The 14679-nt window shown below is 37.4% G+C and overlaps 1 protein-coding gene across 2 annotated transcripts in view; it reads left to right on the top strand.

Moving 5' to 3' along the window:
- The window catches only part of SCHIP1 (schwannomin interacting protein 1), a 1325222-nt gene that overhangs the window by 602 nt on the left and 1309941 nt on the right, over nt 1–14679 (top strand). The gene's annotated exons all lie outside the window — the stretch shown is intronic.

Raw genomic sequence — 14679 nt, 5'->3', positions numbered from 1 at the left:
AAGGTGAATGTGTATGTGTGTGGTGGGGGAGGAGGGTGGCTTTTGAAAATTTGGCGAGAAGAGTTGTCTAGCAGCTGCACGAGCATCTCTACCCTGTGTTCCTTCTAAAACTCAGTAATTGCTGGGGGAAGCTCTGTGGTTCTGCTCTGAGTAACCCCAGGGGGACGCGGAGCCGCCGTGTTCCGCAGGCACTTTAGGTATTCTAAGTACTAATGCTCGAATAATAAGCAGTTAGGGCAGATTTGCTATTGCCAATCTCTGCTATGTTTCCAGGCTAGTAAGAATCACATTCACTCTCTACATTCCAGATGTGCATGTGTTTATTGAACTCAGGTAAAGCATGATGAGAGTGGGGACTTATAAATTACATTGTTTATTTGCTAGTGCTAGACACTAGGTTCTAAAATTAAGAGATTACTTAGCAATTAATAATGCTCTCAGCATCCCTGTCTCATCGGGTGAGATTTACATCCTGAAACTTGCTCCTCTAGTTACAGAAGTGAATGGTTTAAGCGTCGGGCTTACGCACTGTTTCACACTGGCAAGCTAGAGAGACTCTCCCAATACACTTATTTTGGGAATATGCGTATGTATGTTTTTAACTGTGCTGAGCTAACTATTATTTAACATACAAAATGTATAAGAAAAACAGCTTGTCTTGGATGTTGCTCACTTGTGTAATCAAAAGTTATTCTTCATATCACATTTTGTCATTGCTTTCTTGGCAGATCAATAGTTACTGTTTTGAAGGTGACAGATATTATTGATAAAGAAAAGTAGATTGAATTAGTAGTTTTCCAAGAAAGTGAGTAAAACAGGTTTTTCACTAGTGAGTTTTCTAAATGCCAAGTAGATATTAATAGTTGAAAATGGAAGCATTTTAAATACGAGCATGTTAAGTATAAATGATTAAGATAGTATTAATTGCTTATTATTTCATGTATTCATTAAAATGACATAGCAAGGAGGCTAATTATTTATTCTGGCTACTAATTGTTTTGGCATCATATTGTTGACTATAAAACAAATAGTTCTAATTTGTTTAGAATTGTGGACAATTAGAAACGTCAATAAAATAAAAGACTTCTGCAAAATAGTGTACTGAACTGTAACAATAATTTCAGCGTGAATTTGGGAAAGTCAGTTTGACATCTACTTTTATTTTTAGTCTTTGAGATCTGGTGTTTTAACATTTATCAACATGTATACTGAGCATTTTATATAGAAAAATGTATACAGGTGTAACTTTTTAATTCTGATTTCACCAGTGATAGTCAACTCATAATTATTCAAGGAATTACAGCAAAAAATGCATCCCAATATACAGAGATGATTTTTTGAAAGGGCTATTGTATTAGAAGCCATTAAAAGCCTGTGGGGGCTATTGATGTTACACTCATTTATTTCTCTGAGTAGAACTGATTTTTATTTTAACCACTTCTCATTTCCAGTATCACAACTACACCTCAGGTTGTAGCCTATTTGGTTTTAGAATCTTGCCTTTGGATGTGACTACACTGGTATCACCTTCCAATTATATAGGCTGACTGAAGATCCAGCAAAATTTTTTTGTACTTATTGCAATATGCAGATATAAAAAAATGTTAAGTTCTTGTAAATGTTAAGCTCTTTGTTCAGCTATGTTCTGTAAAAAAAAAATTACAAATTAGTTTTAAAGTTGGCTCTTTGTTTGAAATCAGTCTCATAGTTGTGAGAAGAGGTTTTGTCTTTCTGAGCTTGTGTGGCACTGTTTGATAACAGAAAGACATCCAGTGCCATTTTGTTAAGGAAACTCTATGTACTAAATAATAAAAGGAAGGAATGCTGTGCTTTCCATCTGTCTCTAATTATGATTTCCTATTGGATTTTTAGAAGTATGATAGACCAGCATTTTTTTATGAAACAGATTTTTATTTCTTAGAATACCCAATATGAGGGTAAAACTGTTCTCCTCATCTAAAATTTTATCAGTTAATTATCTGACCAGAATGATTTTACCAAACATTTCCTTTCTGAAAGCTTGCATGTACAAAGAGAATATAAATGTATATTTTATAAACTGAGCATATACTGACTTCATAGAAAAAAATATTTATTCTTTAGTAAGTGTTTATTGAGCCTGGCATTGCCAAACTTCAGAGGCAAAATAGTGAGTAGGGGATGACAGGTCTTATTAAAAAACAGACAATAATATTTCTGCTCTTTCATCTTTAACAATGCTTAATTGACATAGTCATCTTCAGTGTGGGTTGAAAATTATAATACCTTTAATTCTACCTAGTTTTAAAACTATATAGCCCTGAGGGTTTGTCAGGAGAGTAGAACGAGGACCAGAAGGCCTGCTGGTCAGAGTGCTCTCTGGAGATGGTGAATTCTCAACTAAGTTGTATACAGACTAAGTTATTAATTTTCTTAATTTTTAAAAAGAATTTTTTATGTTGAAAATACACAACAGAATTTCCAATAACTCAACAATTTGTCCATGTATAATTCGCTGACTCTGATGACATTATTTGAATTGTCACCATTCTTACTGTCCTTTTCTGAAATGTCCCTTTCAAATTCAGGAAACTTATTGTCCCCTAAGGCTTCTAGCCAATCTTCTGGTTTATTGTTGTTGATTTGATCTCCTAAAGATGGATCTTAATAAAAGAGTGAAATACTCAGGACCGATAATGCTTTACTAATTAGATGAAACTATTTTTTGTTTGAAAGAAGATTTCAGAGTATAGTTCTTCGTGTAAAGCTTAAAGATTAAAGGATATACTTTTAGGAATGCATCTAACCTTCATAGGATCCAAAAGATCTCATTCATTTCAATGGATACTTCTGAAGAGATGAATCTGAAGTCTATGAAAATGCCAAGTCTGTTTTGCATTTTCCCTTTTTGATCAGGATTATTCCCTGTAAACTTTAGAATGGAGAATGTACCTTGGGTGGCACTTTGCAAGCTTCTAATACCCTAGACACTCCACAACGCACTGGAAAGTAGAACAGAAACACTAAATATGTTATCAGGCCAATTAACTGACACGCCCCATGAAATTCAGACAGTAAGCATCCAAATTAAAAACAAACAAACCCCACAATTTCCTTGAGGTACTTGATTTTTGGAAGGAAATTAGCAGAAATTTATGGAAAAGAAAGGAATAGATTTTGGTTGAGAGAAAGAAGGGAAGGAATAAATCATGACAGGAGAAAATAAGGTAAAGATAATACTTGGAGAAGAAAAACTATACTAGAGAGACTAAAAAACTAAATCCAAGACCCATGGGTGACAACCATAAACTTGTGTCTCAAATGTTTAAAACTTATCTTCATTAACTTTATTATATTTTCTTGGAAATTGAAACATCCTTCTATTTCTGCCATTTCTGTAAGCAGCATCTTCAAATCCATGCAAAAATGAGCCCGTATAGCATAATCATTAAGTAGCAAACTGCACTGCTCATCCAAAGCCTGTGCATCCCCAGTGGTTTGAATCTACCACCGATAGTATTAATCTGACACATATTGGGTTGCTAACTGAAAGGCTGGCAGGTTCAAATCCACCAATGACTCCAGGAGAAAGAAGGGAAGTGTCGTACTGCAGAGATTTACTCCCTCAGTAACTTAACAGAGATGTCTATGTGTCCTATTTGACAGAATGATAGTGGGTTTGTTTGTTTGTTTGTTTGTTTTTTCAGGCACTACAGTAAGTCATTTAAATGTATTCTTACTTAGTTTTTGCTTGTTATTAATATCCTTGTTCTACAAATGAAAAAAACAACAACAAGGTTCTGAAAAGTTCTACAACTTGTCTAAGGCTGCACAATTTCAGAGGGACAAGCTAGAATTTGAACCCAGATTCTGTAGCCCATCCTTCTAATCATAAGACGCATGACATTTCTCAGCTTATCACTTCCACCCAGTTCTAAGGTGTGACGTTTGGTCAGTCTGGAAAACAGATACTGAGACAGAATTTGTGATGAAAGTGGTTGTTTGGAGGATAAAAATAAAGGAGAGATAAATCAGAATTAGGCAGAGAAGGTCTTGAGTTAATAGCAGAGGTGTTAGGGTCTCCTACAACTCAGTGGAGACTTCCAGAATAAAGATTGTCCATTTAAAAAAGTTCCACATTGGACTTGCATATTCAAGCCCTAGTATCCTACCTTGTTTGGCCACTGGTTGGAGATTTCAGAAGACTATGACAGCCAATTGAAAATCCAGGAAGATTTTGAAGTTTCTTTAGCTGATTCCTGTAAGTTACTTCTATTCCTTGCAGTTGAATAACATTCCCCCCCCCCTTCTTGGAATCAGGGATATCTGAGAGGTTTTGTCTTCTTAGCTGCTGGGGTGACAACAGGAACCCAATGCAAGGAAAACGAGGTGCCTTGAGTACAGGATTCTAGAAGACTAACTCTCAGGGTCATGCAAGTACAGCATGAGTGGAATCCTTTTTTCAAATTTTCAGCCCAGATACTTGTTTGTCCACAGGCTCTAGAATCTCAAATTCAGAAACTTGAAATTTAGCGTATTATTTCAACCCAAACCTGCAATTATTTCAGTCTTCTCTCTCTAAAGCAAATCCAACAATTGCTTAATATACGCCCTTTCTTCTTAGATTCCTTTGACCCCATTCAATTCAGTCTTTCCATCGCCATTACATCATCTATGTAAACTGTAGCTCTGATCTTGTCATTTCTGTGCTTAATACCCTGTGATCATTCTTTTCACCTGAAATAATTAATTCCTTGGTATGGGAAGACCTTCAAGATCTAAGTGTGAGCAATCCATACCTGAGGCTGGAAGAATTTCAGTGCTATAGTGGAGTGTCAGGTGTGTCTCTTTTTAATAGGTAGAATAACTCATTGTAGTCAGATTGAAACCAACCCATAATTTATCTTCCAGTGAGTTCAAAAGATGTAAATCTCATGTGAAGAGATTGCCCATCCTTCTCCTTGGGACTTATTGGTGAATTCAAACTACAAGAAAGGCACAGTGTTTGTGTAAGCAGCTCTATAGACTAGCTCACCAAAGTTCTCTTTATGCATAAACTAGGTCATAGTTTGGGGATTAAAGATGAATAATTATATTCTATGTATAGTTGAGAAGGTATTTCAAATAGTGAAAGCAGAATGAGGTGATTAAGGGGATGCTTAGAGGAGATGGAAGATACATCCATGGCACTAGGGATAGTATCAGGTTTTTGCCAGTGTCAGGTGAATGTTGGCTGAAAGCAGAGTACCATACCACTGTGCATTTGTGTTTTGTTGGCTGTGTAAACACATTTGATTTTGTGGATCGCAGCAAACTGTGGCTAGCATTGAGAAGAATGGGAATCTCAAACACTTGATTGTGTCCATGCAAACCCTGTACTTAGACTAGGAGACAGTTATGAACAGAGCAAGAAAACTCTGTGTGGTCCTAAGTCAAGAAAGAAGTATGTCCTTTCTCTGTACCTTTTCAATCTGATGCAGAAGAGATCATCCGGCTTCATGAGGAGGAATGTGGTGTCAGGACTGAAGGAAGACTCATCAGTAAACAGCATTATACAGATGACGCAACCTTGCTCACTGAAATGGAAGAGGCCTCAAAACATTTGCTGCAGAAGTTCAAGAAATGCAGCCTTCAATACAGATTGAAGGTCAACAAGAAGAAAACAAAGATTCTCACCACTGGGTCAATTGGCAGCACCATGATAGATGGAGAAGAGATTGAAGTTGTTAACAGTTTCATCTTGCTCCTATCCACAATCATCACCCTTGGTACCAGCAGTCAAGAAAGCAAAAGACAAGTTACTTTGGGAAATTTCCTGTCTGGGACCTCCCCACAGTGCTAAGGAACAATGAGACTTAGAAACTAAGGTGCTTCTGATCCAAGCTATTGTCTTCTCAGTTCTTTGCTATGCATCTGAGAGCTGGATAATGTGTAATGATGTAAAGGATGTCTTTGAGTTGTGATGCTGGAGAAGAGTATTGAACATACCATAGACTGCCAAGAGAACAAACAGGTCTGTCTTACAGAGGGTGAAACCAAGTTGCTCCTTGGAGGCAAGGACTGGGAAGATCAATTTCACATATTTTGAGTACATAGCCAGGAGAGACCAGCCTTAGAGAAGGACATCATGCTTGGAGGAGGGTCAGTGCAGGACCGGAAGATTCTGGATAAAATGGGTTGATACTGTGGTATGGCAATGGGATCATGCACGTCAGAAACAGTGAAACTGGCTCAAAACAGAGGAGAGGTCAAAGTATGTAGGGTTGCTATGAGTTGGAGAGTACTCTATGGCACATGACAGTATCAGCAGAGTAGATATACACTTTGATAAGAATGCAAAGACTATATAGGTTAGTGTATGTTGAAAGATAAGTAGTTTGAATCCACCAGTAGCATTATGGGAGAAAGACGGACAGCCTCTTTCCATTAAGATTTACTGCCTAGGGAGGCCAGGGAAGAATCATTATGAGTCAGAGCCTACTCCATGGCAATGAGTTTAGATTTAGTGTTGGTTTAGTGAAAGATACACCTTGAAAAGTAAACACTCTCCATTAAAACGGACCAAATCCTATCAGAGAACCAGGAATCTGAAATTTTAAGTTTTCTCCTGAAAAATTTTTATTAGAGAAGTAACATGATCAAAATGGTCTGTTTTGTGTGGATGTGAATATAGATGTGATTCAGAGACTCAAGAATAGTCAATTGGAAGTCCAGCCGACCAGAGAGAAGGCAAGAAGAAACGATGTCTCAAACTAGATATAGAAAAAAATGGGAAAAGCAAAGGTGAGTAGAATGTTACAACTGACCAAGAAGACAAAAAAAGCTTTCATGGAGAATGCTCAAAGGGAATACAAAAGTCTAACAATGTGTGTATGTGTGTGAACCAGGAATGAGCAGAAGAGGCTCTCACTGGTCGACCATGACACAGGCTCCTACAATAGGAGTCTAGAGATGAAGCACCTCCTTTATTTCCCCAAATATCTGACCCACAAACCTCCCTGTATCATTTCCTCTCATCTGTTTATTCAACTTCTCAACAATTCTTCTGGATTTTGAGTTCTGTGTGTGTGTGTGTGAGAGAGAGAGAAATATTTTATTATTGTTCTTTTGACTCTGGAGAAAATGGCTGGAAAAAAATGACATTTCCAGGGATTTCCTTGGACTCAGAAAACACACTCAGTAGGTCTTTGTAGATAAAAGTTGGCCTGATTACCTGCAATCCTTTCAGAAGCTAACAAATGAATAAACATGCCTGGCTTTCCATGTTCACCAGTTCACGTGATGAAAAGAACAGTAAGTCCAGTCCATAGGAAATGACAGACAAATAGAGGGTGAAGGCTGAGCGAATGAATTTTTTTTTTTAAGGATTCCAAAGTTGCAATTTATTATTTATAAGCGTATTGTAACACACCTGAATTTTGTGATTTCTAATGTGCCTGGTAATAAAAAAGCTATGGCATAGAGTTGATGATTAACGAATGATTTTTTTTTAAACAATAGAGCAATCTCCTCAAGTTTTTTCTGTTATCTTATTAACCATCATTTAGATATTTTTATCTTTTTTAAAAAGGGATTAAGACACTGAAAACAAACATTATGTGAGAGACACAATTATTTTAATAAAATTTGGGATTCCCCCCCTCCCCCCGGATTCCACTGGGAAAATGTTTCCTTTAAATTCATTTACACCTAGTAAAAAGCTTGAGAGAATTACTTTTATTATTATTTTTCAACAAATTACCTGAGTTTTTATAGCTCTGACCCCGTCTGGCTGAGGACTACAGCACTGGCTTCTCTTTCTGACGAGGTTTGGCTCATAGAATGGATAGAAAAGTCAACACTCTCGTCGTGAGATGCAGATGTTGTTGGTTGGGAGTTTTTTGTTTTTGTTTTTATGGACACTTCTTAAACCTAATACTACTGTCTCCCATTGATCATTTTACAAAGGAATAAAGGTATTTGATAAATATAAACAGAAGAAAGGACTACATTCATATTGTAGAAAAAAATTCATATAATATGGGTTGTAAATTGTAATTTAAAATCCAGTTTAAATGAAAAGGACATAGTGTCAAGGACTTAATGCTAAATAAGTTTTAGGTAGAGAAATGTATAGGAAATTTTATATGAATTTGCAATGGAATATGAGGAGTTCAGAGCAAATATTTAATTACCCTTAAAAATTAATAACATACTATGAAATTTGCATATTCTCCTAGGCTGACTTCTTCAAGTGTAGTGAGCTGGCAAACACTTGTAGTCATTCACACTACATCAGCATCCGTGGTGTGTAAGAAAGAAAACTTTTCAGAGATACATAAATCAACCTATGAAATCCATTATGTATTTATGCACACTGATGTGTTACATAAGAGGCGATGATAGTTAAAAATATGGCAACCTATTATTTGCTTGTTTGTTTTGGTGGCCATTGCTTATCTATCAGATTCAAACACACAAGATTTGCATAGTCTGACTACAGAATGTAGAGTATCATTGGGAAGATGAGTAGAAACTTTCTTGTCCTTGCTACTTAAATACAAGTCCATCTGCTGTCATGATTGAACAGAAACATGAAAAGGAGGGCGCTATCTATGTGGACTCAGCTGTTCTGCATTTCACCCTTGACCATCAGTGATCTGCTTCTGGAAAGGCAAACAAAAGTAAATGTAGGAAGGTAGATGACCATTCTCCAGTGTTGGCTCCTTCATTCTCGGTCTGGCTTTGTTCTCAGGGAAGCTAGGAGATTCCTACTGTCCTCATAGAAAAATCCTCTAAAATCAAGTTAGCGGAAATTTTATAGAGATTTCCAGCAAAATCTCCTTACTAGGAAAGACCTGCTTATTTCAGAAGTGAGTTGAATTGTAGATAGCTAGGAACTAGATTCAAAATCCTACCTTTAATATCCACTCTTGGCCTTGTGCAACTTGCTGGACATTTCTTGGTCTCAACTGCCTGTTACTGTGAAATGGGAACAATAGGTCACTTTAGTTCGCTCAGTTTCCTTCAGGTTTCTGTGTCCTTTCTCATTCTTGTCATCTATTCTCCATCCAGCCTCCAGAATCAGCTTATAACAATCAAAACCGACTAGCCCCTTATTTAAACATTGCAGAGCATTTACTGTGTGTCAATATCTGAAGACAACACATATCCTGTCAGAACTGTGTAAGAGCCCTGTTAATGTGGTCCACAGATCGCTTCTCAGATGGTTTGAATCCATGAGGATCAAGAAGAGAGAAAGATGGGCAATTTCCTTCTGTTCACTTAACAGACATGGAAACCCAAGGAAGGTCAATTATAAGTCACACTTGGCTCGATGGTTGTGTTTTTGTTGGGTTTGTGTTTGTGTTATTTTTTTAATTCATTGTTGCACATTTTCTTCCCACATATTGTTCTCATACAAATAATGCATAATCATATTTTCCTTTTGGACAGTTCTTTCTCTCATCTGTTCTAATGCAGTGTTCTTTATCTATTCACTCTTTCTCCATTCTCTCCCCAACCCTCCCACACAATGTTTGTTCTATTTTATAACAGCAATGTTATGTAGTATTTGTCCTTTTGTGACAGATATTTCACTTAGCTTAATGTTCTCAAGGATCCCCCTTGTTGTACAATGTTGTCTGTACTATTTCATTGTTTTTCAGTGTGGTGGCAATGTAAAATGGCACAACCACTATGGAAAGCAATCTGGCATTTTCTCAAAAAGTTGGAAATAAAAATACCGTTTGAACAAGCAATTCCACTACTGGGAATATACCTTAAAGAAACCAGAGCCACAACTCAAACAGATGTATTCACACCCATTTTATTCATAATAGCAAAGATATGGAAGCAACCCAAGTGTCCATCAACAAACGAATGAATAGAAAAACTATGGTATATCCACACAATGGAATATGAATTTTGGGGGATTTTAATGCTTCCATATATTTCAGATTGAGATCTACCTGCACTTCTCTTATATTCTAGCTATTCTGAATCTCTGAATCTTCTCTTTCCTAGCCATGCTATGTGTTAAGGATTGAATTTTGTGTTCTCTCTTGTATAAATATATATACCACAATGTATAACACACACACACACACACACACACACACACACACACACACACAAGATATATCTATATCTTGGAATCCTAACCTCCATATCTATTCACATAATCCCCTTTTCTTTGTTATATTAGTAAGATCATAACAAGGTGTCCTTAACCTAAGGACGTTTGAATTATAAATGGTTATTGTTGTTACGTGCCACTGAGTTACTTTCAACTTGTATTGATCTTATGAACAATAGCTCTGAACCTTGTCCTATCCTGAGCCAATCTCACCATCTCTGAGATCCCTACTTCCACTATACCAGTCACTTGTCAGTCCATCTCCTCCAGGATCTTCCTCTCCTGGGCTGTCGCTTTACCCTTCCAAGCATGACATCCTTCTCCAAGACAAGTTCCTCTTGTCAGCATGCCCAAAGTATGTGAGACAGAGTCTCAAAATCTTTGCCTCCAAGGAGCAACATGATTTCATCCTCTCCAGGGCAGATCTATTAATTATTTCTGCAATCCATAGTATGTTCAAGACACTTCTCCAGCACCACCCCACAAAGGCATCAATTCTCCTGTCATCCTTAGTAACTAACTATCCAGCTCTCTTATGCATAGCAAGCAATTGTGAAAACTATGGCTGGATTAGAGGTGCCTTGGTTTCTAGATTAAGTTGGTTAGGCAATCACATGAGGGAGAGACAAAGGCCAAATAGAGACTGCCAGGAACTAAGGAAGTAAAATTAAAAGAAAAGGAACTCTTCCCCCAGAGAGGATGAACAGCTAGCCTTTTCCTAAAGCTGGAGATCTTAATGCAGACTTAAGCCTCCTAAACTGTGAGGAAAAGGAATTTCAGTTCATGTACGTATCTCACTCACATTATCTCGTTACAGCTGCTCTAGTAAATGAAGACACCATGTTTTCTCATGACCTTTGCTCATGATTTTTGTTTCTTCTGCCAGTGACACCTTTTTGTCTCTTATCTCCTACTCATCTGGCATGACCATGTCATTGCAAGAGGGTGTAAAGAATACATCTAGTTCATTCTCACCACCTTGGTGTGAGTGCAGTGCCCACCCCAAGGGCCAACTCAGAAACATGGCATTTAGGGCTGAGAGACTGTTAAGCCTTTTCTTCTATCTGTCTTCCATTGGCCTGTTCTCCCACATTCTTACTTGCTTTTTTAAATTTTTTAAAATTTATTATTCATTTCAATAAAAATTTACAGAGACTTTGGATTTCCATTCTTTCATTGTTTTACAGCCTACTTGCCTTTTTTTTTAAGGTGACCTATTAACATCCATGCCTTGTGAACCTGCGTTCCCTGGTAAGGCATGTGCTGTCTGGTAAGTAGCAATGGTTCACGTTTTGTGTGCTAAACCTTAACCTTCAGTGCGATGTTTAATCTTCATGAGACACTAATGAGGTAGGTACTATTGATTACTATCCATCTCACATGTAAAGAGACTATGGCCAGAGCAGTTCAGACCTTGTCCAAGGCCACACAGTGTGTAAGTGGCAGGCCTGTGATTAAGTTGTACCAGGGCTTGAGCTCTTGCAGCCTCTGCTGGACACAGTCAATGTAAACTGGATGGAAGCTCACATTCAGACATCTCTTTCCTGAAACTCACTTTCCCCTTTTCTTCCTTGAGTCCTTGATTGTTTCTACATACAGTAAGATTTACCTGGTACATCCCAGGAAACCCATCTTTTTCTTTTCCTTTGGAGGAATTGATAATAAATTGCTCACAAAGATTTAGAATATGTTGTTGCCATGCTCTGGTGATATACGCCCCTGCAATGTGAGAAGGAATCTATTCATTCTTACATAATTATGTCACTCTTTCTAAATGGGTTTTGCTAACATTTGGAACTTGAATTCTTTTTCTCTGCCTTCAGTTTTGGTACATTTTTGATAATTTGAGCTTACACTTTATGGAACATGTATGTTACCATACATGAATATGAATACATGAATGTTCTCACTGGACAGAACTCTAGTGAAGAAGAAACAGAAGAGACATGATATAGCCCCTAGGAAGGATGAACAATCTCCTCACATGAGGTTAACTGTCCTGGAAAACCCGCCAGAGGATCAGCTATGGATCAGGTTCTGCCTTGATGATACATAACAATAACAACAAGCTCAGTTTTCTGATGGTGACGATCTTCATTTGTTTAAACTTCCATTTCTAAAGTTTTGGGTTCTGTATCTGTAAAATGGGTGTCCATGACAGCTAGCTACCATGAAGAAAGGTGGCATAGCAGAGGAAGTATAAACACATATGGCTACAAATCTTCCCTCTGCTACTTTTGCAAGCCAGTTAGCATCCCTGTGGAATGGAATTAATACTTCTTGCTATTGTGGTTCTAGAATCACCTGTGGTATTAAAATTCTGGAAGCATATTTAACCCATAGAAAATATTAATAGTATATCCATGCAATGAAATACTGTACAGGATACTGGGGAAAGTGTTAAAACCATGCAAGTAGATATATTTTTAAAATGTACATTGTTGTAGTTAGTAGCTGTCAAATTGACTCCAGTTCATGGCAATCGTATGTATAAAATAATGAAATGTTTCCTTACTCAACACCGTCCTCATAATTGGTGGTATATTTGAGCTCATTGTTGATGTTGTGTACCAATCCATCATATCGAGGGTTTCCTTATTTTCTTTTTGGCCCCTCTTTACTAAACATGATTCCCTTTTCTAGCATTTGCTCTTCCCAGATGACTTTCCAACGTGAACCAATCAACATCTCAGCATTCTCATTTCTAAGAAACATTTTGGTTGTGCTTCTTTTAAGATTAACTTCCCCCTCCCCCAATCTGGAAGTCCATGCCATACTCAAATATGCTTAAGGAGGAAATAAACATGTTTCAAAGAAATAATTACAGCTTGAACATACCATTCGCGGTCCTTCTTGGTGGTTAATGAGTTATACGTTGCATCCAATTGCTAACCAAAATGTCAGCAATTTGAATTTAACAGCTTCTCCACAGGAGAAAAATGGGCAGTCTTCTCCCATAAAAGACAGCCTCACAGGCTGTGAGTCATGTAAGTGTATGTATTTATGCACATATATATAAAAGTATGTTGTTGTTGTGTGCCATCCAGTCAGAACAGGCTAGTACATGACTCTCCAGTGGGTTTTCAGATGTTATAAATCTCATGGGAGGGGATTTCTCATCCTCCCACAGAGTAGCTGGTGGATTTAAACTATCTGCCTTTGGGACTGCAGCACAGCTTCTTACCACTAGGTCACCAGAGCTCCTTAAAAATGTGTGTGTGTGTGTGTGTGTGTGTGTGTGTGTGTGTGTACTTATATAATCCTGGAAAACTTCCACAACCCACTCTTTGCTCATGTTGCCAGGAGGGATGAGTCCTTGGAGAAGGACATCATGCTTGGAAGGGTTGAAGACTTTGGACGTAATGGATTGCCACAGGCACTGTGGCATTGGGGACGGTTCTGTAGGATGAGTCTGTTGGAGATGGTGAAATCAGCTCAGGATGGGATGGGTTTCAGAGTTACTGTGCTTAGGGTTACTATGAGCCACAGGTGACTAGATGGCACATAACAACAACAGCTGAGAGGGAGAAATGGGAACTGAATGAATATTTTTACCTCTCATTTTATGTGTACTATTTGAATTTTTAAGGCATTTAAGTCATTATTACTCATATAATGTGAAAAGTTATTATTAATAAATACTTGAGAAAATTACTGTTTTTCTTCTTGCTGTTGTTGTTGTTGTTATGTGCCATCGAGTCGTTTGTGACTCATAGTGACCCTATGTACAATAGCCCTAAACCATGTTCTATCCAGTGCCATTCACATTGCCTCTAACTATCAGACATTATTTTTTTTTTAAATCTCAATTCTTCTTACTACCAGACATTATGTTTTTATAAGATTTGTCCTTCTGGTAATAATAATCCTAAAACTTAGTATAATATTTTTAAATAGTTAAGCCAAATATTATAACCTTATGTTAAAACAGAATGACGGGGTGAAGGAAATGAGACACAATGCATTTGAACTTTGTAAATAAATTAGTATAAAAAAATAAAGGGGGGAAAAAAACCCCAAAACAACTCAACCCAAAGCAGAATGGATGTTGATTCACTGTCAAAGCTCCAATTTGCTCCTAGGAAAGAAGATAATCAAAATAACTAAGGAGACTTCCTTAATATAAAGTCACAGGAGACTTCTAAATTCTGTGGCAAAAATTGTAGTTGTTCAATAGTTCATGCACTTGGAAAGTAAACATTAAATCAAAGAGCACTAGGTAGGAGAAGGGAACACTGAGTCAACAAAATGTTCTCAGGACTTATTAAATTGAATGCTACAGCTGTGAAAACTAGACCGGGGGCTGATTGTGGAACAGACCACCAATTACTCATATGCAAGTTCAAGCTGAAGCTGAGGAAAATTAAACCAAATCAAAAGCAGCCAAAATATGACTTTGATTTCATACCACCTGAATTTCAGAATCATCTCAGGAACAGTTTTGAGGCATTGAACACTAATGAGTGAAGACCAGATGAGTTGTGGGAGGATGTCAAAGTTATCATCCAGGAAGAGGGCAAACGGTCATTACAAAGACAGAAGAGGAAGAAAAGACCAAAATGGATGTCAGAAGAGACTCTGAA

Source organism: Elephantulus edwardii, unplaced genomic scaffold (assembly GCF_000299155.1).
Source record: "Elephantulus edwardii isolate Elephantulus edwardi_28Jun2011 unplaced genomic scaffold, EleEdw1.0 scaffold00060, whole genome shotgun sequence".
NCBI classification, from domain to species: domain Eukaryota; kingdom Metazoa; phylum Chordata; class Mammalia; order Macroscelidea; family Macroscelididae; genus Elephantulus; species Elephantulus edwardii.
This window is presented reverse-complemented; position numbering and strand designations above follow the sequence as displayed.